The sequence below is a fragment of the Littorina saxatilis genome, unplaced genomic scaffold, assembly GCF_037325665.1.
Source record: "Littorina saxatilis isolate snail1 unplaced genomic scaffold, US_GU_Lsax_2.0 scaffold_447, whole genome shotgun sequence".
In the NCBI taxonomy this organism is placed as follows: domain Eukaryota; kingdom Metazoa; phylum Mollusca; class Gastropoda; order Littorinimorpha; family Littorinidae; genus Littorina; species Littorina saxatilis.
Window position 1 is genome coordinate 3,846 of NW_027128813.1, and position 26,155 is coordinate 30,000.

The window sequence follows — 26,155 nt, forward strand, 5'->3', positions numbered from 1 at the left end:
GCGGTATGTTTGTATTGTTTGCTCCAGAGATGTATACTTCGTACATTAGAGCGTTCGGAACTTTTCAGTCGTAAAAAGTAGTACCGAAACAGAACAACCTCTCAACCCATTGCACTATCGAGGATTCAGGCTGTTGCTGGGTCGTTATTTGTTTGGTTGCTGGGTCATTATCGAAAAATAACTACCCCTACAAGTTTACAGAGGCAAAGAAGCAGAGGGGGGAATAATAGAGATTATAGAATGATTGTGTTGATGTACTCAGCAGTAGGATTTCCCCTGTGGGTAGTTATATCCGACCGAAGAGCCATGCCTTATCACTATCTTATGTCCAATAAGCACAACAGTTGCTGCTTGAATTCAGGAGGGACGGGAGGGGTTGCTTGGAAGGTCAAGGTACTTCGAGCAAGTCGTGTTTCCGAGTTATAGATATTGTTGTATACGGGATTTAAAAAAAAGTTTTTATAGCTTGTTCATTTGTTGTTATGGCTGAATCACGTTCACACAGCCAATCTGGAGACCCCCTCAAAAGGCCCGCCAAAACTGCGATTTGTCCGCAAAAGTCGTAATTTTCAATCTTCGTGTGTTAACCTTCATACAAATCAAGCTTTGGCCTCTCAGCTGTGAAGTGCTGTTTATTGGTTTTCACATCTACTTATTATCACTAGTTAAATGAACAATCAGGACACTCTGCTAATTACAAATCTGCTTTACTTTTTCTTCTAAACCGATTAGTAAACGAGTCCTCAAAAGTGGGGTCTTTCGGTGCTAGTCCTTGGAAGTGCCTCTAAACAAAACTGTGTATGTGTGTGACTGTGTGTGTGACTGTGTGGGTGTGTGTGTGTGTGTGTGTGTGTGTGTGTGTGTGTATGTGTGTGTGTGTTTGCGCTCACTGAGGTAAGAGTTTGTGGTACGAAAGCAAAGCACACACACACACACACACACACACACACACGCACACACACACACACACATACTCGAACTTCTCTCCCTGTGAGGACCAGAACCTCAGACATGCGTTCTGAAGACCTCGACAGGGAACAAGGTTAGCTCAAAAAAAACTGTGGGTTTAGATGGAGATGGGTATTGTTATAATTGTTTTGAATAGATACTTACGAAAATTCATCAGGTATAGGTTTTATATTAGGATCATTACACCTGACAAACTGCATGAAAAGTGAGGACTCTGACTGAGGACTCGCCAAGCACAAATTCTAAGTAAGACTATAAAGTGAGGACGTACTCTACACTAATTCAAAGTAAGGCTTCAGAGTGAGGACTGACGTTACACACCTTCCAAGTTAGCCAACAAAACAAGGACTTGACATACACACATTACAAATAAAGCTGCAAAGTGAAGACTTACTAAACACAGTTAAGTACAGTTAAGGTCAGTGCGGTCCAAGTCACCGATCTTCAATACCAATCTCTCTCTCTCACTCTTCCCCTCTCTCTCTCTCTCTCTCGAGTCTCTCTTGTGCAGACGCAAAACCTCAAAAACAACCAAACATATCTCTCTCTCTTTTCTTTCCGTCAGCCAATGGGTCAGCTAGTACAGACGCAAAACCAAATCCAACAACAATCTCTCTTTCTTCTTCTCTTTCACTCATTCCCTCTTTCTTTATTTAAGGGACCCGGGATTTAGATCAGTAGGTAGTGCGCGATACAGTTCCGTCAACTCTCGTTGCGGCAACTTGCAGCGCGGGTAACAGGATCGAATACAGGTAACCCCGCCTCTGATATCACCTTGTGTGTGGCTGGGAACGATAACCCCCCCACTTTTTTGCAATTATTGTCATAACAATATCTAGCAAAAGGCAGGCGATACGAGGTGATGAACAACAGCCTTATATATAAGAATTAGTTTGTGACTGTACCTGTTCCTGTTGGCCGTCAGTGATGAACATGCATATTATACCGGTGTTTGTCTGCAGTGAGAGTGGACCTTTCCACCTGTCTGTTGTTATTGTTTGTAACATGTTGGCATTATGATTACATGTGACATGCTATTATGAATGAATGAATGCATTGAATTATTCATTGACTGAGGACTCGCCAAGCACACATTCTAAGTAAGACTATAAAGTGAGGACCTACTCTACACTAATTCAAAGTAAGGCTTCAGAGTGAGGACTGACGTTACACACCTTCCAATCAAGTTAGCCAACAAAACAAGGACTTGACATACACACATTACAAATAAAGCTACAAAGTGAAGACTTACTTAACACAGTCAAGTACAGTTAAGGTCAGTGCGGTCCAAGTCACCGATCTTCAATACCAATCTCTCTCTCTCTCTCTCTCTCTCTCTCTCTCTCTCTCTCTCTTCCTCTCTCTCTATCTCTCTCTCTCTCTCACTCTTTCCCTCTCTCTCTCTCTCTATCACTCTTTCCCTCTCTCTCTCTCTCTATCTCTCTCACTCTCTCTCTCTCTCTCTCTCTCTCTCTCTTGTGCAGACGCAAAACCTCAAAAACAACCAAACATATCTCTCTCTTTTCTTTCCGTCAGCCAATGGCTCAGCTAGTACAGACGCAAAACCAAATCCAACAACAATCTCTCTTTCTTCTTCTCTTTCACTCATTAGCTCTTTCTTTATTTAAGGGACCCGGGATTTAGATCAGTAGGTTGTGCGCGATACAGTTCCGTCAACTCTCGTTGCGGCAACTTGCAGCGCGGGTAACAGGATCGAATACAGGTAACCCCGCCTCTGATATCACCTTGTGTGTGGCTGGGAACGATAACCCCCCACTTTTTGGCAATTATTGTCATAACAATATCTAGCAAAAGGCAGGCGATACGAGGTGATGAACAACAGCCTTATATATATAAGAATTAGTTTGTGACTGTACCTGTTCCTGTTGGCCGTCAGTGATGAACATGCATATTATACCGGTGTTTGTCTGCAGTGAGAGTGGACCTTTCCACCTGTCTGTTGTTATTGTTTGTAACATGTTGGCATTATGATTACATGTGACATGCTATTATGAATGAATGCATTGAATTATTCATTGACTGAGGACTCGCCAAGCACAAATTCTAAATAAGACTATAAAGTGAGGACGTACTCTACACTAATTCAAAGTAAGGCTTCAGAGTGAGGACTAGACTGACGTTACACACCTTTCAAGTTAGCCAACAAATCAAGGACTTGACATACACACATTAAAAATAAAGCTACAAAGTGAAGACTTACTAAACCCAGTCAAGTACAGTTAAGGTCAGTGCGGTCCAAGTCACCGATCTTCAATACCAATCTCTCTCTCTCACTCTTCCCCCTCTCTCTCTCTCTCTCTCTCTCGAGTCTCTCTTGTGCAGATGCAAAACCTCAAAAACAACCAAACATATCTCTCTCTTTTCTTTCCGTCAGCCAATGCAGTGAGAGTGGACCTTTCTTTCCACCTGTCTGTTGTTATTGTTTGTAACATGTTGGCGTTATGATTACATGTGACATGCTATTATGAATGAATGCATTGAATTATTCATTGATATGAACTGTAAGGCAGGTTTTCCAGCATTGTGATTGTGTGTAGATTTTAATTATCATAGTTTGAGAGACAGAGATGGAGATGGAACCATGTGTTTATTCTTATGAAAATCTGTATTGCTTGTTCACATACAACAATTGCCTTGTTTTGATGAGGGCAATAAAGTTACTTGAAATATTACTATTGACGCCTTTGTTGTGTTTTTGACAAATGCGACAGAGAATGGTAGCAGTAACAGCAGCATCCTTCACAAAGAATCCACAGCAAATGACAAAGCAAAAACTTGATGAATTGTTTTAATTGTTTTATTTAAGACAGTCAATAAGTGATGACAAATTTGACAGTTTGTTTGACCTTGATGACAATATCATGTTTGCTTGTATCAAGCTTGAATGTTATAAAGACTTATGAAAAGATTGAACTTTGATCAAGAGAAATCATATGTCATTAGTATCACAAAAGCCATTTGCAAAGTTACAGGAGCAGCTAATACAACTTTAACACTCCTTCATATTCATGTTAAAATGTTCAAATACTAAAAGTGAAACAAATGGTGTCAGGAACAGTAAGTGGTGGAAATCCCATTTTTGGGTTTGTAGTGCAGGTTGCTTGAAAAAGTAGGTACATAAATTTGGAAGTAAATCAACAGGTGCTAGTTTCATTCCCCACTGAATACATTAACATATGTGGTGGGGATTTCACAGAATCGCTGAATTCGCAGAATCAGCAAACATGTAGTTTTCATGCATTTTCAGAATTATAGACACAGACCATAACAAAAATAGAGAGGTAAAGCAAAAAAAAAGTAACGGACTGGCTGGCCCTTGTTTAGGCCAGTTACCTTTACACATTGTTGGCAAAATGCTGCCGATTTAGCTAAATGAGCATCATTTTGCCGATAAAATGAAATGGGTAAAATGTTACCAATTTCTGCAATTCTAGGAACACAGCACCAGGCATGGGAATTGAAAAACTTTAAAAAAAGGCTAAAAAATCTGTTAGTGAAAGCAAAGTCGACGACGCAAAGCGCCTAGCCTTACTTGGGGGGTCCGGGGGCAGAACCATTTTTGCCTCCCCCATTAATTTTTCGGCGGACACGTATGCTTTTTTCAACAGAACAAAAATTTCAGCGGAAATTTGCCTTTCGACGGACAATTCCCATGCCTGGGCACGACACACACACACATTTTCACTAATCAAATACAAGTCACATCATGAAAAAACTGTGTTGAAAAACTGTACACAAACAAGGAAAGCCAATGCTCATACAACTCGTCTTCATCAGAAGTACATGTAATATGCATTAGAACAAAACTATCTGCTGTTCTATCTCTATCGATAGACAATGAAGAATATTATACATTTTGACAAGAACTGGACCTTACTGACATACTGTACCTGGAAAGATGACCCAGATTAACCAGACTTGAGTAATTTCCAGAGATCTAAACCTAGAAATGTGTTTAGTTTCAAATCTCAAGTCGGACGGACGGACGGCTGATGAGCTGTCCGCCTGTCCATGCAGACACTCCTCATTGCTAAGTGTTAATGATTAATCAACAAATGAGCTAAAATCATGTATATCTATTTTGATTATGATTAAAATTCAAAGTAAATCTTGATCATTATTTTTCACATGCTTGATTGCTGTCCAAAACCAATAAAACAGAAAACTCTGTGCCATGTTCCACGCTTGAGTTTAAACAATCCAAACTAATCATAAAACATCAGCCACAAACACTTTAGGGAGTTCAAACAAAAATCAAAACAGGCCAAAAATAGGTCTTAAAACATGACTTACAAACCTTTCTTTCTTTCTTTCTTTCTTTCTTTATTTGGTGTCTAACGTCGTTTTCAACCATTCAAGGTTATATCGCGACGGGGAAAGGGGGGAGATGGGATAAGGGAAAGATGGGATAGAGCCACTTGTTAATTGTTTCTTGTTCACAAAAGCACTAATCAAAAAATTGCTCCAGGGGTTTGCAACGTAGTACAATATATGACCTTACTGGGAGAATGCAAGTTTCCAGTACAAAGGACTTAACATATATCTTACATACTGCTTGACTAAAATCTTTACAAACATTGACTATATTCTATACAAGAAACACTTAACAAGGGTAAAAGGAGAAACAGAACCGTTAGTCGCCTCTTACGACATGCTGGGTAGCATCGGGTACGTAAATTCTTTCTCGTCCCAACCAATATGGGACTCCCCCTAACCCGCGGGGGGACTTACAAAACTGAGATGGTCCTCGTGAAAGATTGTTCTGAGTGTAATTAACACCTGGTAGAATACAATATTGCATATGCTTTTTGGCCGTTTCAAAATTGCCTGAAATATTGGTGTGTGTTTTTGTTAAATCTTACAATCCCCACATAGTATGAAGAACTAACTAACTCAGAGACGAAAGATGTAGAAATCAAATAAGGTAGGCTACACTATTGCGTTAACATTCACATGTTGAAATGGTTTTCAAGCTGGCAAAAATGTCTGAAAAACCATGTTTCAAGCAGACATGAAAACCTGTTGTCATAATACAGCATTCCCTGTCCATTAAAGCCTTAAATAGTCAACAGAATGAATAAACAGCAATCGTCAACACATGCATGAATGAAACTGAGATTGATACTGACAATTGACAAAAAGAAACAATGGTATGAGAAAGCATCACACAAACATTAAACAACAGGTCATGTGAAGAATGTTGAACACAAATCAACAACCTAACATGAGTACTGTTTAGTACAACAGCACTTTGCAATACTGAACCCCACTTGAACTCTGTTGAACACAAAGGCAAAACTATCTGGTTTAAAATTATTACAATTTGGAATTCAAGTACGTTAAAAGCAAGTGTGTTTTGACAAGAAGGCATTCCACTTGTTCTCTGAGCTTTGTGGTGAAAAGCACAGGAACTCTTCTTCCGAATTTACCAGGAATTTCAACTTTAGCCAGAACGGTGACTAGATTCTTTTCAAATTCAGAAAGGCCACCGAGGAGGTCTTCTTGTGTTTGTTTGCCATGCTTCAAGCCTTCTGTGAAATGACAAACTTTGATTCTCTCTGCTTTGCCATTTCTTCTGCGGTTGAAAAGAACTATTTGAACTAGTGTCACCTTGCACAGCTCATGCCAATCCGCGACCATGTCACCTGATGAAGCTTTCAGATCCACCATCAGGGTTCCAGCCTTTTCTTGCAAGAATAATTTCATCTTCTGGATGTCCTTTGCCAACGGTATCCTCTTAGGATTGTTGAATCTTATTTGACTGAGTGATGTCAAACTTCGTGAGGTCCTAAACTTGTTGGTAAAGTTTTAGCATAGTACTCAGAATGTTGTCTCTACTAGACTTTCTTCTGAGGAGTGTATACCAAGTTCACACACTTTTACAGAGAATGGTGGCAAGTTTAATTCGAGTGTTTATCAAAAACCAATCAGAAAGAGGCCACGTGATCAACAAATCACGTGACATTGCCACGCCAATGAAAATGCTTTCTTCTGGGTGGGAAGCCATTTTGGTCAGTGTGGGGACGCGCGGGATGATGTCCGTCAGACAACTGAATAACAGAAATTAGGTAAGCGGATCAAATCCCGATAGCCCCGTCGCTGATATCACCTTTTTTGTGACTAAAGACGTCAAACCCCCCCCCCCCTTTTTTTTTTTTTTTTTTTAGCTATACGCCAAGACTGTTTAAAATAAAATGTTTGAAGGGAAGCCATGAGATAAGGCACACTGGGCTTGTTGAAGTATAAATGAAAGTATGAATGTTGCCATCTCAAGGGGGAAGTCCTGGGAAAAAACCCACTGTTGTGTATTCTGTAAAACACTGTATGCTAAACTCGCACGGCACATGGAGCAAAACAATTTCCATCAAAAAGATGTACAAGATGCTTTGAGTTATGAAAAAAAAGCAAAGAAAGAAAACAACAATGGCTTGTACTTCGAAATAGAGGAAATCTTGTTCACAATCAAACCGTTTTGACAGAAGGAAAAGGGACAATAATTCCATCCAAAAGGCCTTCTGAAAAGGCAGATGTCCATGACTTTGTTCCCTGCTCTAACTGCTATGGGATGTTCCAGACAAGCATGCTTTGGCGTCATGCAAAAGAATGCAAACTGCGCAATGAAGAAAACACAAAGAAGCACCATGTTCAAGAGGGCCAGGCCCTTTTACCTGTAGCTAAGAATGTGACGGAAGAGTTCAAGAAGACAATTCTCTGCAGCATGGCATGTGATGATGCGAGTTTTTTTGGCTAGGACGGATGAGGTGATATCTAGCTTTGGTCAAAAACTGTTTGAGAAACATAGGCACCTTCCACATCGCTATCAGTACATCAAGCAGAAAATGAGGGAACTGTCGCGTTTCCTCATCATTGCTCGGCAGGAATGTGCTTCTCCATCTCTCAACATCCGCGATTGCCTGTCAGGACAGATGTTTGACTCAGTTGTAAAGGCTGTGAAAACAGCCTGTGGTTTTGACAGTGTCACTCATTTCTTCATTCCTGTCAACATTCATTCCTTCATTTGCATCATCATTGTCACTCTTACTCGGTTCCATCCTAGCAACATTCATATCTTCATTGTCACTCTCACTCAGTTCCATCCTGGCAACATTCATTCGATATTCCTCCATTTGAATCATCCTTGTCGACACCATCTATACTTTCATCATCACTGCTGTCTTCAGAAAGATCTTCCATGCGGACATCAGGATCACACGGGTCATCAAAGTTATCAAAGTTGTCTTCATCGGAAGACTCTTCCTCAGTTATGCAATCTGCAATTGCCGAGTCCAGAGATGAGTCACGAGAAAGAGGGTTGTCCTCGGAGTTTACCTCGTTGTCCTCGGAGTTTACCTTGTTATCATCGAAGTCCAAAGAGATGCGGTCTGTAAATATAAGAAAACATAATCATTTCTTTTCTAGATGTTATGCAATAGACGATTTTTTTTCAGGACTGTCAGCAGTCTGGAAGAATAAGAGCCCCTTTCCCCCCAGACAAGTTTTTCACAACATCCGGAGCATGTTCCATGCTTTGGATCAGCTTTATCCTGTGATCGTGATGAGCAACTAACTCTGATGTGTATCATTGCACAGATCTGCCTACCCCTTAGAATGGTCAAGAGTAGCAATGGTAGCCCAAAAGCGAAGCATAGCGTGTCAAGGCGTAGAACATCACAGATATTATCAGAATCGCAAACTCACACTGAATAACGCCGATTATATTGTCACTGAACTAACGGCCGCCATTTCTGCACTTACAAGCACCTGGATATAAAATTGAAGACGTGTTCATTAAACTTGCTCTTGCTTTGAGTGCCAGCACAAGTTACTATTCATGTGGTCTGCTGTAAAAGCACACACCCGGGTAATCTCAGTTTGGATGCATTATCGCAGTGACAACACAAAACAGTGAAGTAATACAAAAAAAGGGCTGGCTGGCTCACAAAAAATGGCTCAAACCGGTGCACCAAGAAACCTGATTGTAGCAGTAGGTTCCATATTGTAGAATGCTATGCCCAAAACTAAGAGTAGGCAGGTCTGTAAAATACAGCACGTGCACAATATGATATCCTTTTCTCTTAAAAATCGGTGCTCGCTAGTTCATCCAAGTTCATAATAATTAATATGTAGCGGAAATGATTGCTGGCACATACCAATGGCTCACAACATGTAGTTTGATTGAGGTCACGTGAGATTGGCTTGAGGTCACATACGTGCAGTTAAACACATGTGCTTAGTGAACACTTACAGTGATCAGCAAGCCATTGGTGGTGATTCGGGGCCAAGATGTTTATATTTGCCAGAAAAAAAAGGTATTTTTAGTGCACGCTGCATAACATACACATTGATGTTGGTTGTTCGTCTCGATCCCAATCAGAAGCATGGAACATGCTCTGGGTGTTGTGAAAAGCTTATAAAGGGGCTCTTACTCGACCAGGCCCAGACCGCTTTCAAATCCCGAGTTATTTTAGGAACATGTCTATTGCCGACACACACGCACACACACACACGAACGTACAGACTATAATAATCATAACACACACACCTGAGACTAGACAATATGAAAACACACATTTGACATTCTGAGGACTTGGGCAATATCCTGAATTGAGCCCTTACTAAATGCACTGAAAGACATCTAGGCGTCAAAAACGTGTGGGTCCTCAAAACTATTACACGTATGTGTGCGTGTCCCATAGCTAAACTTACATCTTAACTGCGTGGAAGTGTGTAACAACGAGTCACCATAACAAAGCTGAATAGGCCATTTTGTAATGTACCCGAGAATCCACGCATTGGTTGGTACATTTCTTTCAACAAGTCATTTATTCAATTACATGCAACTAAAGCAGAACAAAAAAGATAAGGATCACCCATAGCAACAAGCAACGATTATGAACTAGCCCTGCATAACTAAAGTGCACGTAGAGGAACAGGCAAAATGAAGCTACCTTTACTTACTGTGTTCAGGAACAACTTCTGCCACTGGCCTGCATCCCTGCTTGACTCAGCCAAGCACTCAGGGTCTATTAACAGAAGTTAGTGTAAATGTATTTGACAGGATGTAAACACAAAGAGCTTTGAGTTGGAATGATATATATTGGAATGATATATATTATAATAATTTATATTTCAAAAGGTGGTTTACAAGTCTTGGGTGGTTGGTGTTCAGTTTCAACCTTTCTGTCTTTAATACAACAAAAAAATACCCAAAAAATTTAAAATATCTTTGGAAGATATTTATTTTACTCTGAAACCGCAGTGTTTGTATCTGAAATCCTGAGATCCGCGGACAATTCCCATGCCTGAAAATTGCTAGAAGAGTTCTCAGATTCAAGTTTATTTATGACGCCTACAAACACATAGACTACATAACACACCTGAGAAAAGACGATATGAAAACACACATTTGTCTTTCTGAGGACTTAAGCAATATTCTGAATTAGGCCCATATTAAATGCACGGAACGACATCAAGACATCAAAAACGTGTAGGTCTTTAAGTTTTCTTATGCTGCTTACAAACACACACAAACGTAAATACACATCTAAGACTAGACTATTTGAAAACACACATTTAACATTCTGAGGACTTGGGCAATATCCTGAATTGGGCCCTTATTCAATGCACTGAAAGACATGAAGACGCCAATAACGTGTAGGTCTTTAAGTTTACTTATAGCGCTTACAAACACACACACAAACGTATTGACTATATACACACCTGAGACTAGACTATTTGAAAACCCACATTTGACATTATGAGGACTTGGGCAATATCCTGAATTAGGCCCATATTAAATGCACGGCACGACATCAAGACCTCAAAAACGTGTAGGTCTTTAAGTTTACTTATACCGCTGACAAACACACACACAAACGTATTGACTATATACACACCTGAGACTAGACTATTTGAAAACACACATTTGACATTCTGAGGACTTGGCCAATATCCTGAATTGGGCCCTTATCAAATGCACTGAAAGACATCAAGACCTCAAAAACGTGTAGGTCCTCAAAACTATTACACGTATGTGTGTGTGTCCCACACCTAAACTTACATCTTAACTGCGTGGGGGTGTGTAACAACGAGTCACCATTACAAAGCTGAATAGGCCATTGTGTAATGTGCACGAGATTCCAACTGTCAACGCATTGGTTGGTACAATTCTTTCAACAAGTCATGTATTCAATTAAATGCAACTAAAGCAGAACAACAAGATAAGGATCACACACAGCAACAAGCAACGATTGTGAACTAGCCCTGCATAACTAAAGTGCACGTAGAATTTGACGGAACAGGCAAAATAAAGGTACTTTTACTTACTGTGTTCAGGAACAACTTCTGCCACTGGCTCTGCAGCATCCCTGCTTGACTCAGCGAAGCACTCAGTGTCTATTAACAGAAGTTTGTAAATGTATTTGACAGGATGTAAACACAAATAGCTTTGAGTTTGAATGGTATATATTATAATAATGTATATTTCAAAAGGTGATTTACAAGTCTTGGGTGGTTGGTGTTCAGTTTCAACCTTTTTGTCTTTAATACAAAAAGAAACAAAAAAAAAATAAAAAATCTTTGGAAGATATTTATTTTACTCTGAAACCGCAGTGTTTGTATCTTAAATCCACAGATCCGCGGACAATTCCCATGCCTGTAAATTGCTAGAAGAGTTCTCAGATTCAAATTTATTTTTGATGCTTACAAACACTTAGACTACATAACACACCTGAGTGAAGAGTATATGAAAACACACATTTGTCATACTGAGAACTTGGGCAATATCCCAAATTAGGCCCATATTAAATGCACGGAACGACATCAAGACATCAAAAACGTGTAGGTCTTTAAGTTTACTTATACCGCTTACAAACACACACACAAACGTATTGACTATATACACACCTGAGACTAGACTATTTGAAAACACACATTTGACATTCTGAGGACTTGGACAATATCCTGAATTAGGCCCATATTAAATGCACGGAACGACATCAAGACCTCAAAAACATGTAGGTCTTTAAGTTTACTTATACCGCTTACAAACACACACACACAAACGTATTGACTATATACACACCTGAGACTAGACTATTTAAAAACACACATTTGACATTCTGAGGACTTGGGCAATATCCTTTCTTTCTTTCTTTATTTGGTGTTTAACGTCGTTTTCAACCACGAAGGTTATATCGCGACAAGGGAAAGGGGGGAGATGGGATAGGGGAAAGGGGGGAGATGGGATAGAGCCACTTGTTAAGTGTTTCTTGTTCACAAAAGCACTAATCTAAAAATTGCTCCAGGGGCTTGCAACGTAGTACAATATATGACCTTACTGGGAGAATGCAAGTTTCCAGCACAAAGGACTAAACATTTCTTACATACTGCTTGACTAAAATCTTTACAAACATTGACTATATTCTATACAAGAACCACTTAACAAGGGTTGGTTGGTTGGTTTTTGGAGTTTAATGTCTCTTCAGCAGATGCTAGCTGCTATTCGAGACCGCTTAACAAGGGTAATAAGTGAAAAATTTTATGGGTGAGAAAAGGAAAGTAAAAGGACTTTGGGGAGGCAGAAATAAAGAAACAAGAAAAAGATCCTAATTAGGTTCACGGCATCGAGAGTGATGCGACCTTCTCTCAGAAGTTAGTAGAGAAGGCTCCCCCATCCACCACCCGGGGGACGCGCCTCTACGCCAATTAGGGGGCGCGAGGGGGCAATATCCTGAATTAGGCTCATATTAAATGCACGGAACGACATCAAGACCTCAAAAACGTGTAGGTCTTTAAGTTTACTTATACCGCTTACAAACACACACACAAACCTATTGACTATATACACACCTGAGACTAAGACTATTTGAAAACACACATTTGACATTCTGAGGACTTGGGCAATATCCTGAATAAGGCCCTTATATGTACCTAGTGTACCTGAGACTAAACTATTTGAAAACACACATTTGACATTCTGAGGACTTGGCCAATATCCTGAATTTGGCCCTTATCAAATGCACTGAAAGACATCAAGACCTCAAAAACGTGTAGGTCCTCAAAACTATTACAAGTATGCGTGTGTGTCCCACACCTAAACTTACATCTTAACTGCATGGGGGTGTGTAACAACGAGTCACCATTACAAAGCTGAATAGGCCATTGTGTAATGTGCACGAGATTCCAACTGTCAACGCATTGGTTGGTACAATTCTTTCAACAAGTCATGTATTCAATTAAATACAACTAAAGCAGAACAACAAGATAAGGATCACCCACAGCAACAAGCAACGATTGTGAACTAGCCCTGCATAACTAAAGTGCACGTAGAATTTGACGGAACAGACAAAATAAAGGTACTTTTACTTACTGTGTTCAGGAACAACTTCTGCCACTGGCTCTGCAGCATCCCTGCTTGACTCAGCGAAGCACTCAGTGTCTATTAACAGAAGTTTGTAAATGTATTTGACAGGATGTAAACACAAATAGCTTTGAGTTTGAATGGTATATATTATATTAATGTATATTTCAAAAGGTGATTTACAAGTCTTGGGTGGTTGGTGTTCAGTTTCAACCTTTTTGTCTTTAATACAAAAAGAAACAAAGAAAAAAAATTAAAATATCTTTGGAAGATATTTATTTTACTCTGAAACCGCAGTGTTTGTATCTTAAATCCACAGATCCGCGGACAATTCCCATGTCTGTAAATTGCTAGAAGAGTTCTCAGATTCAAGTTTACTTGTGATGCTTACAAACACTTAGACTACATAACACACCTGAGTGAAGAATATATGAAAACACACATTTGTCCTACTGAGAACTTGGGCAATATCCCAAATTAGGCACGGAACGACATCAAGACATCAAAAACGTGTAGGTCTGTAAGTTTACTTATACCGCTTACAAACACACACACAAACGTATTGACTATATACACACCTGAGACTAGACTATTTGAAAACACACATTTGACATTCTGAGGACTTGGGCAATATCCTGAATTGGGCCCTTATTCAATGCACATAAAGACATGAAGACGTCAAAAACGTATAGGTCTTTAAGTTTACTTATACCGCTTACAAACACACACACAAACGTATTGACTATATACACACCTGAGACTAGACTATTTGAAAACACACATTTGACATTATGAGGACTTGGGCAAAATCCTGAATTAGGCCCTTATCTGTACCTAGTGTACCTGAGACTAGACTATTTGAAAACACACATTCGATATTCTGAGGACTTGGGCAATATCCTGAATAAGGCCCTTATCTGTACCTAGTGTACCTGAGACTAAACTATTTGAAAACACACATTTGACATTCTGAGGACTTGGCCAATATCCTGAATAAGGCACTTATCTGTACCTAGTGTACCTGAGACTAAACTATTTGAAAACACACATTTGACATTCTGAGGACTTGGCCAATATCCTGAATTGGGCCCTTATCAAATGCACTGAAAGACATCAAGACCTCAAAAACGTGTAGGTCCTCAAAACTATTACACGTATGTATGTGTGTCCCATACCTAAACTTACATTTTAACTGCGTGGGGGGGGGGGAGTAACAACGAGTCACCATTACAAAGCTGAATAGGCCATTGTGTAATGTGCACGAGATTCCAACTGTCAACGCATTGGTTGGTACAATTCTTTCAACAAGTCATGTATTCAATTAAATGCAACTAAAGCAGAACAACAAGATAAGGATCACCCACAGCAACAAGCAACGATTATGAACTAGTCCCGCATAACTAAAGTGCACGTAGAATTTGACGGAACAGGCAAAATAAAGGTACTTTTACTTACTGTGTTCAGGAACAACTTCTGCCACTGGCTCTGCAGCATCCCTGCTTGACTCAGCGAAGCACTCAGTGTCTATTAACAGAAGTTTGTAAATGTATTTGACAGGATGTAAACACAAATAGCTTTGAGTTTGAATGGTATATATTATAATAATGTATATTTCAAAGGGTGATTTACAAGTCTTGGGTGGTTGGTGTTGAGTTTCAACCTTTTTGTCTTTAATACAAAAAGAAACAAAGAAAACAAAAATCTTTGGAAGATATTTATTTTACTCTGAAACCGCAGTGTTTGTATCTTAAATCCACAGATCCGCGGACAATTCCCATGCCTGTAAATTGCGAGGAGAGTTCTCAGATTCAAGTTTATTTTTGATGCTTACAAACACTTAGACTACATAACACACCTGAGTGAAGAGTATATTAAAACACACATTTGTCCTACTGAGAACTTGGGCAATATCCCAAATTAGGCCCATATTAAATGCACGGAACGACATCAAGACATCAAAAACGTGTAGGTCTTTAAGTTTTCTTATGCTGCTTACAAACACACACACAATAGACTAGACTATTTGAAAACACACATTTGACATTCTGAGGACTTGGCCAATATCCTGAATTGGGCCCTTATCAAATGCACTGAAAGACATTAAGACCTCAAAAACGTGTAGGTCCTCAAAACTACTACACGTATGTGTGTGTGTGTCCCACACCTAAACTTACATCTTAACTGCGTGGGGGTGTGTAACAACGAGTCACCATTACAAAGCTGAATAGGCCATTGTGTAATGTGCACGAGATTCCAACTGTCAACGCATTGGTTGGTACAATTCTTTCAACAAGTCATGTATTCAATCAAATGGACAATTCCCATGCCTGTAAATTGCTAGAAGAGTTCTCAGATTCAAGTTTATTTTTGATGCTTACAAACACTTAGACTACATAACACACCTGAGTGAAGAATATATGAAAACACACATTTGTCCTACTGAGAACTTGGGCAATATCCCAAATTAGGCCCATATTAAATGCACGGAACGACATCAAGACATCAAAAACGTGTAGGTCTTTAAGTTTTCTTATCCTGCTTACAAACACACACAAACGTAAATACACATCTGAGACTAGACTATTTGAAAACACACATTTAACATTCTGAGGACTTGGGCAATATCCTGAATTGGGCCCTTATTCAATGCACATAAAGACATGAAGACGTCAAAAACGTATAGGTCTTTAAGTTTACTTATACCGCTTACAAACACACACACAAACGTATTGACTATATACACACCTGAGACTAGACTATTTGAAAACACACATTTGACATTATGAGGACTTGGGCAAAATTCTGAATTAGGCCCTTATCTGTACCTAGTGTACCTGAGACTAGACTATTTGAAAACACACATTCGATATTCTGAGGACTTGGGCAATATCCTGAATAAGGCCCTTATCTGTACCTAGTGTACCTGAGACTAAACTATTTGAAAACACACATTTGACATTCTGAGGACTTGGCCAATATCCTGAATAAGGCACTTATCTGTACCTAGTGTACCTGAGACTAAACTATTTGAAAACACACATTTGACATTCTGAGGACTTGGCCAATATCCTGAATTGGGCCCTTATCAAATGCACTGAAAGACATCAAGACCTCAAAAACGTGTAGGTCCTCAAAACTATTACACGTATGTATGTGTGTCCCATACCTAAACTTACATTTTAACTGCGTGGGGGGGGGGGGGGGGGTAACAACGAGTCACCATTACAAAGCTGAATAGGCCATTGTGTAATGTGCACGAGATTCCAACTGTCAACGCATTGGTTGGTACAATTATTTCAACAAGTCATGTATTCACTTAATTGCAACTAAAGCAGAACAACAAGATAAGGATCACCCACAGCAACAAGCAACGATTATGAACTAGTCCCGCATAACTAAAGTGCACGTAGAATTTGACGGAACAGGCAAAATAAAGGTACTTTTACTTACTGTGTTCAGGAACAACTTCTGCCACTGGCTCTGCAGCATCCCTGCTTGACTCAGCGAAGCACTCAGTGTCTATTAACAGAAGTTTGTAAATGTATTTGACAGGATGTAAACACAAATAGCTTTGAGTTTGAATGGTATATATTATAATAATGTATATTTCAAAAGGTGATTTACAAGTCTTGGGTGGTTGGTGTTCAGTTTCAACCTTTTTGTCTTTAATACAAAAAGAAACAAAGAAAACAAAAATCTTTGGAAGATATTTATTTTACTCTGAAACCGCAGTGTTTGTATCTTAAATCCACAGATCCGCGGACAATTCCCATGCCTGTAAATTGCTAGAAGAGTTCTCAGATTCAAGTTTATTTTTGATGCTTACAAACACTTAGACTACATAACACACCTGAGTGAAGAGTATATTAAAACACACATTTGTCCTACTGAGAACTTGGGCAATATCCCAAATTAGGCCCATATTAAATGCACGGAACGACATCAAGACATCAAAAACGTGTAGGTCTTTAAGTTTTCTTATGCTGCTTACAAACACACACACAATAGACTAGACTATTTGAAAACACACATTTGACATTCTGAGGACTTGGCCAATATCCTGAATTGGGCCCTTATCAAATGCACTGAAAGACATTAAGACCTCAAAAACGTGTAGGTCCTCAAAACTACTACACGTATGTGTGTGTGTGTCCCACACCTAAACTTACATCTTAACTGCGTGGGGGTGTGTAACAACGAGTCACCATTACAAAGCTGAATAGGCCATTGTGTAATGTGCACGAGATTCCAACTGTCAACGCATTGGTTGGTACAATTCTTTCAACAAGTCATGTATTCAATCAAATGGACAATTCCCATGCCTGTAAATTGCTAGAAGAGTTCTCAGATTCAAGTTTATTTTTGATGCTTACAAACACTTAGACTACATAACACACCTGAGTGAAGAATATATGAAAACACACATTTGTCCTACTGAGAACTTGGGCAATATCCCAAATTAGGCCCATATTAAATGCACGGAACGACATCAAGACATCAAAAACGTGTAGGTCTTTAAGTTTTCTTATCCTGCTTACAAACACACACAAACGTAAATACACATCTGAGACTAGACTATTTGAAAACACACATTTAACATTCTGAGGACTTGGGCAATATCCTGAATTGGGCCCTTATTCAATGCACATAAAGACATGAAGACGTCAAAAACGTATAGGTCTTTAAGTTTACTTATACCGCTTACAAACACACACACAAACGTATTGACTATATACACACCTGAGACTAGACTATTTGAAAACACACATTTGACATTATGAGGACTTGGGCAAAATTCTGAATTAGGCCCTTATCTGTACCTAGTGTACCTGAGACTAGACTATTTGAAAACACACATTCGATATTCTGAGGACTTGGGCAATATCCTGAATAGGGCCCTTATCTGTACCTAGTGTACCTGAGACTAAACTATTTGAAAACACACATTTGACATTCTGAGGACTTGGCCAATATCCTGAATAAGGCACTTATCTGTACCTAGTGTACCTGAGACTAAACTATTTGAAAACACACATTTGACATTCTGAGGACTTGGCCAATATCCTGAATTGGGCCCTTATCAAATGCACTGAAAGACATCAAGACCTCAAAAACGTGTAGGTCCTCAAAACTATTACACGTATGTATGTGTGTCCCATACCTAAACTTACATTTTAACTGCGTGGGGGGGGGGGGGGGGTAACAACGAGTCACCATTACAAAGCTGAATAGGCCATTGTGTAATGTGCCCGAGATTCCAACTGTCAACGCATTGGTTGGTACAATTCTTTCAACAAGTCATGTATTCAATTAAATGCAACTAAAGCAGAACAACAAGATAAGGATCACCCACAGCAACAAGCAACGATTATGAACTAGTCCCGCATAACTAAAGTGCACGTAGAATTTGACGGAACAGGCAAAATAAAGGTACTTTTACTTACTGTGTTCAGGAACAACTTCTGCCACTGGCTCTGCAGCATCCCTGCTTGACTCAGCGAAGCACTCAGTGTCTATTAACAGAAGTTTGTAAATGTATTTGACAGGATGTAAACACAAATAGCTTTGAGTTTGAATGGTATATATTATAATAATGTATATTTCAAAGGGTGATTTACAAGTCTTGGGTGGTTGGTGTTGAGTTTCAACCTTTTTGTCTTTAATACAAAAAGAAACAAAGAAAACAAAAATCTTTGGAAGATATTTATTTTACTCTGAAACCGCAGTGTTTGTATCTTAAATCCACAGATCCGCGGACAATTCCCATGCCTGTAAATTGCTAGAAGAGTTCTCAGATTCAAGTTTATTTTTGATGCTTACAAACACTTAGACTACATAACACACCTGAGTGAAGAATATATGAAAACACACATTTTTCCTACTGAGAACTTGGGCAATATCCCAAATTAGGCCCATATTAAATGCACGGAACGACATCAAGACGTCAAAAACGTGTAGGTCTTTAAGTTTTCTTATCCTGCTTACAAACACACACAAACGTAAATGAGACAATGACAAAAGGTGACGTTTTCATGTCAGTATGTCCCAAATGACATCACCAGTACATTTTTCATTCTATCTAATCTGTTTTCGTTCTATTTTTTCTAATAACATGCGTTAACAATTGATTGCCAACTGGAATAGAAGAGCACAAAAAGTGTAACTTGATATGTAGTTTCTCTAGAGGGAAAAACATCTTCCACTTTCATGTCAGTGTGTCCCATGCAACATACATTTGCCAAACAGCTATGTGTAAGTAGATTATTTGTTAGTGGTATAGAACATATTGATCAACAATTAAAGTCAGTTTTCACATTCATTTTCTACCTATTTCTTATTTGTTTATTCTGTTGGCAATGGTGAAATGTCAGCAATCGTGTGTCATTCGGGACAGTAGACATGACACCTGACCTTTTGTCACTGTCTCAAATACACATCTGAGACTAGACTATTTGAAAACACACATTTAACATTCTGAGGACTTGGGCAATATCCTGAATTGGGCCCTTATTCAATGCACATAAAGACATGAAGACGTCAAAAACGTATAGGTCTTTAAGTTTACTTATACCGTTTACAAACACACACACAAACGTATTGACTATATACACACCTGAGACTAAGACTATTTGAAAACACACATTTGACATTCCGAGGACTTGGGCAATATCCTGAATTGGGCCCTTATCAAATGCACTGAAAGACATCAAGACTTCAAAAACGTGTGGGTCTTTAAGTTTACTTATACCGCTTACAAACACACACACAAACGTATTGACTATATACACACCTGAGACTAGACTATTTGAAAACACACATTTGACATTATGAGGACTTGGGCAATATCCTGAATTAGGCCCTTATCTGTACCTAGTGTACCTGAGACTAGACTATTTGAAAACACACATTTGACATTCTGAGGACTTGGCCAATATCCTGAATTGGGCCCTTATCAAATGCACTGAAAGACATCAAGACCTCAAAAACGTGTAGGTCCTCAAAACTATTACACGTATGTGTGTGTGTCCCATACCTAATCTTACATTTTAAGTGCGTGGGGGGGGGGGGGGTTGTAACAACGAGTCACCATTACAAAGCTGAATATGCCATTGTGTAATGTACCCGAGATTCCAACTGTCAACGCATTGGTTGGTACAATTCTTTCAACAAGTCATGTATTCAATTAAATGCAACTAAAGCAGAACAACAAGATAAGGATCACCCACAGCAACAAGCAACGATTATGAACTAGCCCTGCATAACTAAAGTGCACGTAGAATTTGACGGAACAGGCAAAATAAAGGTACTTTTACTTACTGTGTTCAGGAACAACTTCTGCCACTGGCTCTGCAGCATCCCTGCTTGACTCAGCGAAGCACTCAGTGTCTATTAACAGAAGTTTGTAAATGTATTTGACAGGATGTAAACACAAATAGCTTTGAGTTTGAATGGTATATATTATAATAATGTATATTTCAAAAGGTGATTTACAAGTCTTGGGTGGTTGGTGTTCAGTTTCAACCTTTTTGTCTTTAATACAAAAAGAAACAAAGAAAACAAAAATCTTTGGAAGATATTTATTTTACTCTGAAACCGCAGTGTTTGTATCTTAAATCCACAGATCCGCGGACAATTCCCATGCCTGTAAATTGCTAGAAGAGTTCTCAGATTCAAGTTTATTTTTGATGCTTACAAACACTTAGACTACATAACACACCTGAGTGAAGAGTATATTAAAACACACATTTGTCCTACTGAGAACTTGGGCAATATCCCAAATTAGGCCCATATTAAATGCACGGAACGACATCAAGACATCAAAAACGTGTAGGTCTTTAAGTTTTCTTATGCTGCTTACAAACACACACACAATAGACTAGACTATTTGAAAACACACATTTGACATTCTGAGGACTTGGCCAATATCCTGAATTGGGCCCTTATCAAATGCACTGAAAGACATTAAGACCTCAAAAACGTGTAGGTCCTCAAAACTACTACACGTATGTGTGTGTGTGTCCCACACCTAAACTTACATCTTAACTGCGTGGGGGTGTGTAACAACGAGTCACCATTACAAAGCTGAATAGGCCATTGTGTAATGTGCACGAGATTCCAACTGTCAACGCATTGGTTGGTACAATTCTTTCAACAAGTCATGTATTCAATCAAATGGACAATTCCCATGCCTGTAAATTGCTAGAAGAGTTCTCAGATTCAAGTTTATTTTTGATGCTTACAAACACTTAGACTACATAACACACCTGAGTGAAGAATATATGAAAACACACATTTGTCCTACTGAGAACTTGGGCAATATCCCAAATTAGGCCCATATTAAATGCACGGAACGACATCAAGACATCAAAAACGTGTAGGTCTTTAAGTTTTCTTATCCTGCTTACAAACACACACAAACGTAAATACACATCTGAGACTAGACTATTTGAAAACACACATTTAACATTCTGAGGACTTGGGCAATATCCTGAATTGGGCCCTTATTCAATGCACATAAAGACATGAAGACGTCAAAAACGTATAGGTCTTTAAGTTTACTTATACCGCTTACAAACACACACACAAACGTATTGACTATATATACACACCTGAGACTAGACTATTTGAAAACACACATTTGACATTCTGACGACTTGGGCAATATCCTGAATTAGGCCCATATTAAATGCACGGAACGACATCAAGACCTCAAAAACGTGTAGGTCTTTAAGTTGACAGGATGTAAACACAAATAGCTTTGAGTTTGAATGATATATATTAAAATAATGTATATCTTCAAAAGGTGATTTACAAGTCTTGGGTGGTTCGTGTTTAGTTTCAACCTTTCTGCCTTAAATACAAAAATAAAATAAATTTAAAACTTTAAAAAAATATGTTTGGAAGATATTTATTTTCCTCTGAAACCGTAGTGTTTGTATCTGAAATCCGCAGATCTGGGACAATTCCCATGCCTGTAAATTGCCAGAAGAGTTTTCAGATTCAAGTTTACTTATTCCGCTTACAAACACACACAAACGTATAGACTACATACACACCTGAGATAAGACTATATGAAAACACACATTTGTCTTACTGAGGACTTGGGCAATATCCTGAATTAGGCCCATATTAAATGCACGGAACAACATCAAGACATTAAAAACGTGTAGATCTGTAAGTTTTCTTATGCCGCTTACAAACACACACACACAAACGTATAGACTACAGGGTTCCATTTACTAATGCGCCTTGCGCCATTGGCGCATGACATCTCAAAATATCCCATTGGAATTTCCTTCGGTGCGTCAAAGGGCGCACTGAGATTACGTACTACTGAGACACACCATGCACCCCTTTTTACGGGAGTAAAGTGTTCGAAAAGACCTAAGAAAAAAAACGGGCGCCAAGCCGAGCAACTTGCGAGTTAGTGAAACGCGCTGTGATTGGCTTTTGAAATGTAATTCTTTAGTATTTAACCAATCTGCGAACTATCTGTACGTGACCAATCTGTGCTTGCGCGTTTACCTCTGTGTAAAATGTCAACACAAGCTATATCGATCGAAACACAGACCCACGTAAAAAAGCAATGTCCCATTAGAACTTGGTTGAGGTTGACAAAATTATTGTCCCATTATCTTTTTCTTCCCGGCTAAACCCTGAGACTATATACACACACCTTAGACTAGACTATTTCAAAACACACATTTGACATTCTGAGGACTTGGGCAATATTCTCAACTGGGCCCTTATTAAATGCACTGAAAGACACCCAGACGTCAATAACGTGTAGGTCCTCAATACTATTACACGTATGTGTGTGTGTCCCATAGCTAAACTTACATCTTAACTGCGTGGAGGTGTGTAACAACGAGTCACCATAACAAAGCTGAATATGCCATTGTGTAATGTGCACGAGATTCCAACTGTCAACGCATTGGTTGTTACAATTCTTTCAACAAGTCATGTATTCAATTGAATGCAACTAAAGCAGAACAACAAGATAAGGATCACCCACAGCAACAAGCAACGATTATGAACTAGTCCCGCATAACTAAAGTGCACGTAGAATTTGACGGAACAGGCAAAATAAAGGTACTTTTACTTACTGTGTTCAGGAACAACTTCCGCCACTGGCTCTGCAGCATCCCTGCTTGACTCAGCGAAGCACTCAGTGTCTATTAACAGAAGTTTGTGAATGTATTTGACAGGATGTAAACACAAATAGCTTTGAGTTTGAATGATATATATTATAACAATGTATATTTCAAAAGGTGATTTACAAGTCTTGGGTGGTTGGTGTTCAGTTTCAACCTTTTTGTCTTTAATACAAAAAGAAAAAAAGGAAAAAAAAGAAAATTAAAATATCTTTGAAAGATATTTAGTTTCCTCTGAAACCGCAGTGTTTGTATCTGAAATCCACAGATCCGCGGACCATTCCCATGCCTGTAAATTGCTAGAAGAGTTCTCAGATTCAAGTTTATTTATGACGCTTACGAACACATAGACTACATAACATACCTGAGAAAAGACTATATGAAAACACACATTTGTCCTACCGAGGACTTACGCAATATTCTGATTTAGGCCCATATTAAATGCACGGAACGACATCAAGACATCAAAAACGTGTAGGTCTTTAAGTTTTCTTATGCTGCTTACAAACACACACACAATAGACTAGACTATTTGAAAACACACATTTGACATTCTGAGGACTTGGGCAATATTCTGAATTGGGCCCTTATTAAACGCACTGAAAGACATCAAGACGTCAAAAACGTGTAGATCCTCAATACTATTACACGTATGTGTGTGTCCCATAGCTAAACTTACATCTTAACTGCGTGGAGGTGTGTAACAACGAGTCACCATAACAAAGCTGAATATGCCATTGTGTAATGTGCCCGAGATTCCAACTGTCAACGCATTGGTTGGTACAATTCTTTCAACAAGTCATGTATTCAATCAAATGCAACTTAAGCAAAAAACAACAAGATAAGTATCACCCACAGCAACAAGCAACGATTATGAACTAGCCCTGCATAACTAAAGTGCACGTAGAATTTGACGGAACAGGCAAAATAAAGGTACTTTTACTTACTGTGTTCAGGAACAACTTCCGCCACTGGCTCTGCAGCATCCCTACTTGACTCAGCGAAGCACTCAGTGTCTATTAACAGAAGTTTGTGAATGTATTTGACAGGATGTAAACACAAATAGCTTTGAATTGGAATGGTATATATCAAAATAATGTATATCTTCAAAAGATGATTTACAAGTGGAGGTGTGTAACAACGAGTCACCATAACAAAGCTGAATATGCCATTGTGTAATGTGCCCGAGATTCCAACTGTCAACGCATTGGTTGGTACAATTCTTTCAACAAGTCATGTATTCAATTAAATGCAACTTAAGCAGAATAACAAGATAAGGATCACCCACAGCAACAACCAACGATTATGAACTAGCCCTGCATAACTAAAGTGCACGTAGAATTTGACGGAACAGGCAAAATAAAGGTACTTTTACTTACTGTGTTCAGGAACAACTTCTGCCACTGGCTCTGCAGCATCCCTGCTTGACTCAGCGAAGCACTCAGTGTCTATTAACAAAAGTTTGTGAATGTATTTGACAGGATGTAAACACAAATAGCTTTGAGTTGGAATGGTATATATCAAAATAATGTATATCTTCAAAAGGTGATTTACAAGTCTTTGGTGGTTGGTGTTAAGTTTCAACCTTTCTGTCTTTAATACAAAAATAAAATAGAATATTTTTTTAAAATTTTTGGAAGACATTTATTTTCCTTTGAAACCGCAGTGTTTGTATCTGAAATCTGCAGATCTGCGGACAATTCTTATGCCTGGAAATTGCTAGAAGAGTTCTCAGATTCAAGTTTATTTATGATGCTTACAAACACACACACACAGACATATCGACTACATACACACCTGACAAAAGACAATATGAAAACACACGTTTGTACTACTGAGGACTTAAAACAATATTCTGAATTAGGCCCATATTAAATGCACGGAACGACATCAAGACATTAAAAACGTGTAGGTCCTTAAGATTACTTATGCTGCTTACAAACACACACACAAACGTATATACACACCTGAGACTAGACTATTTGACAACACACATTTGACATTCTGGGGACTCCAACGAGATTCCAACTGTCAACGCATTGGTTGGTACATTTCTTTCAAGACGTCATTTATTCAATAAAATCCAACTAAAGCAGAACAACAAAGATAAGGATCACCCATGGCATCAAGCAAAGATTATGTACTAGCCCTGCATAACTAACATGCACGTAGAATTTGATGGAACAGGCAAAATAAAGCTACTTTTACTTACTGTGTTCAGGAACAACTTCTGCGACTGACACCTCATCCCTGCTTGGCTCATCCAAGCTTTCAAAAGGTTGAGGTTGGCTGTGAATGCTTTGGGTTGGTGTCTCTGCCGTCGATGAGTGTTCCTTGAGTATATAAAAAGAAGAAAAAGTGTTGAACAAGATTTTAATAACTATTGTCTTAATCCCTTATCGTGGATCTCATTCTTCACAAACATCTGTAATCAATTCTAAGATTTCCTGAGTTAAACTTAAAGCTTGTTTTTCAGCGTCCATTTTTTATTTCAATGTAAGCCTACAGTTCAAACCCGACAATTTTTTGCTGGGCATTTTTTATCAGAAGCGAAATCAGCCTGGTCAAATTATCTATCAACTCTTAGATTTCTGAAACCAAAAAGTTACACCCTTCTTATTATTTACCTGACTAAGAACTAAGAAAAACA

The 26,155-nt window shown here is 38.8% G+C and overlaps 2 long non-coding RNA genes across 2 annotated transcripts in view; both read right to left on the minus strand.

Annotated features, from left to right (window-relative positions):
• Window positions 1-3,771: 3,771 nt before the first annotated feature.
• LOC138957133 (uncharacterized) lies at window positions 3,772-11,385 on the minus strand. The gene is made up of 3 exons (XR_011452935.1): window positions 11,317-11,385; window positions 9,949-10,013; window positions 3,772-8,372 (listed from the first exon to the last, which is right to left on the minus strand). It is a non-coding gene; the product is annotated as an uncharacterized lncRNA (long non-coding RNA).
• Window positions 11,386-24,902: 13,517 nt separating this feature from the next.
• The window catches only part of LOC138957128 (uncharacterized), a 3,754-nt gene continuing 2,501 nt past the window's right edge, over window positions 24,903-26,155 (minus strand). The window contains exons 2-3 of the long non-coding RNA XR_011452934.1: window positions 25,718-25,838; window positions 24,903-24,953 (exon numbers count right to left, since the gene is read on the minus strand). This is a non-coding gene — a long non-coding RNA (uncharacterized lncRNA). The remainder of the gene's footprint in view (window positions 24,954-25,717; window positions 25,839-26,155) is intronic.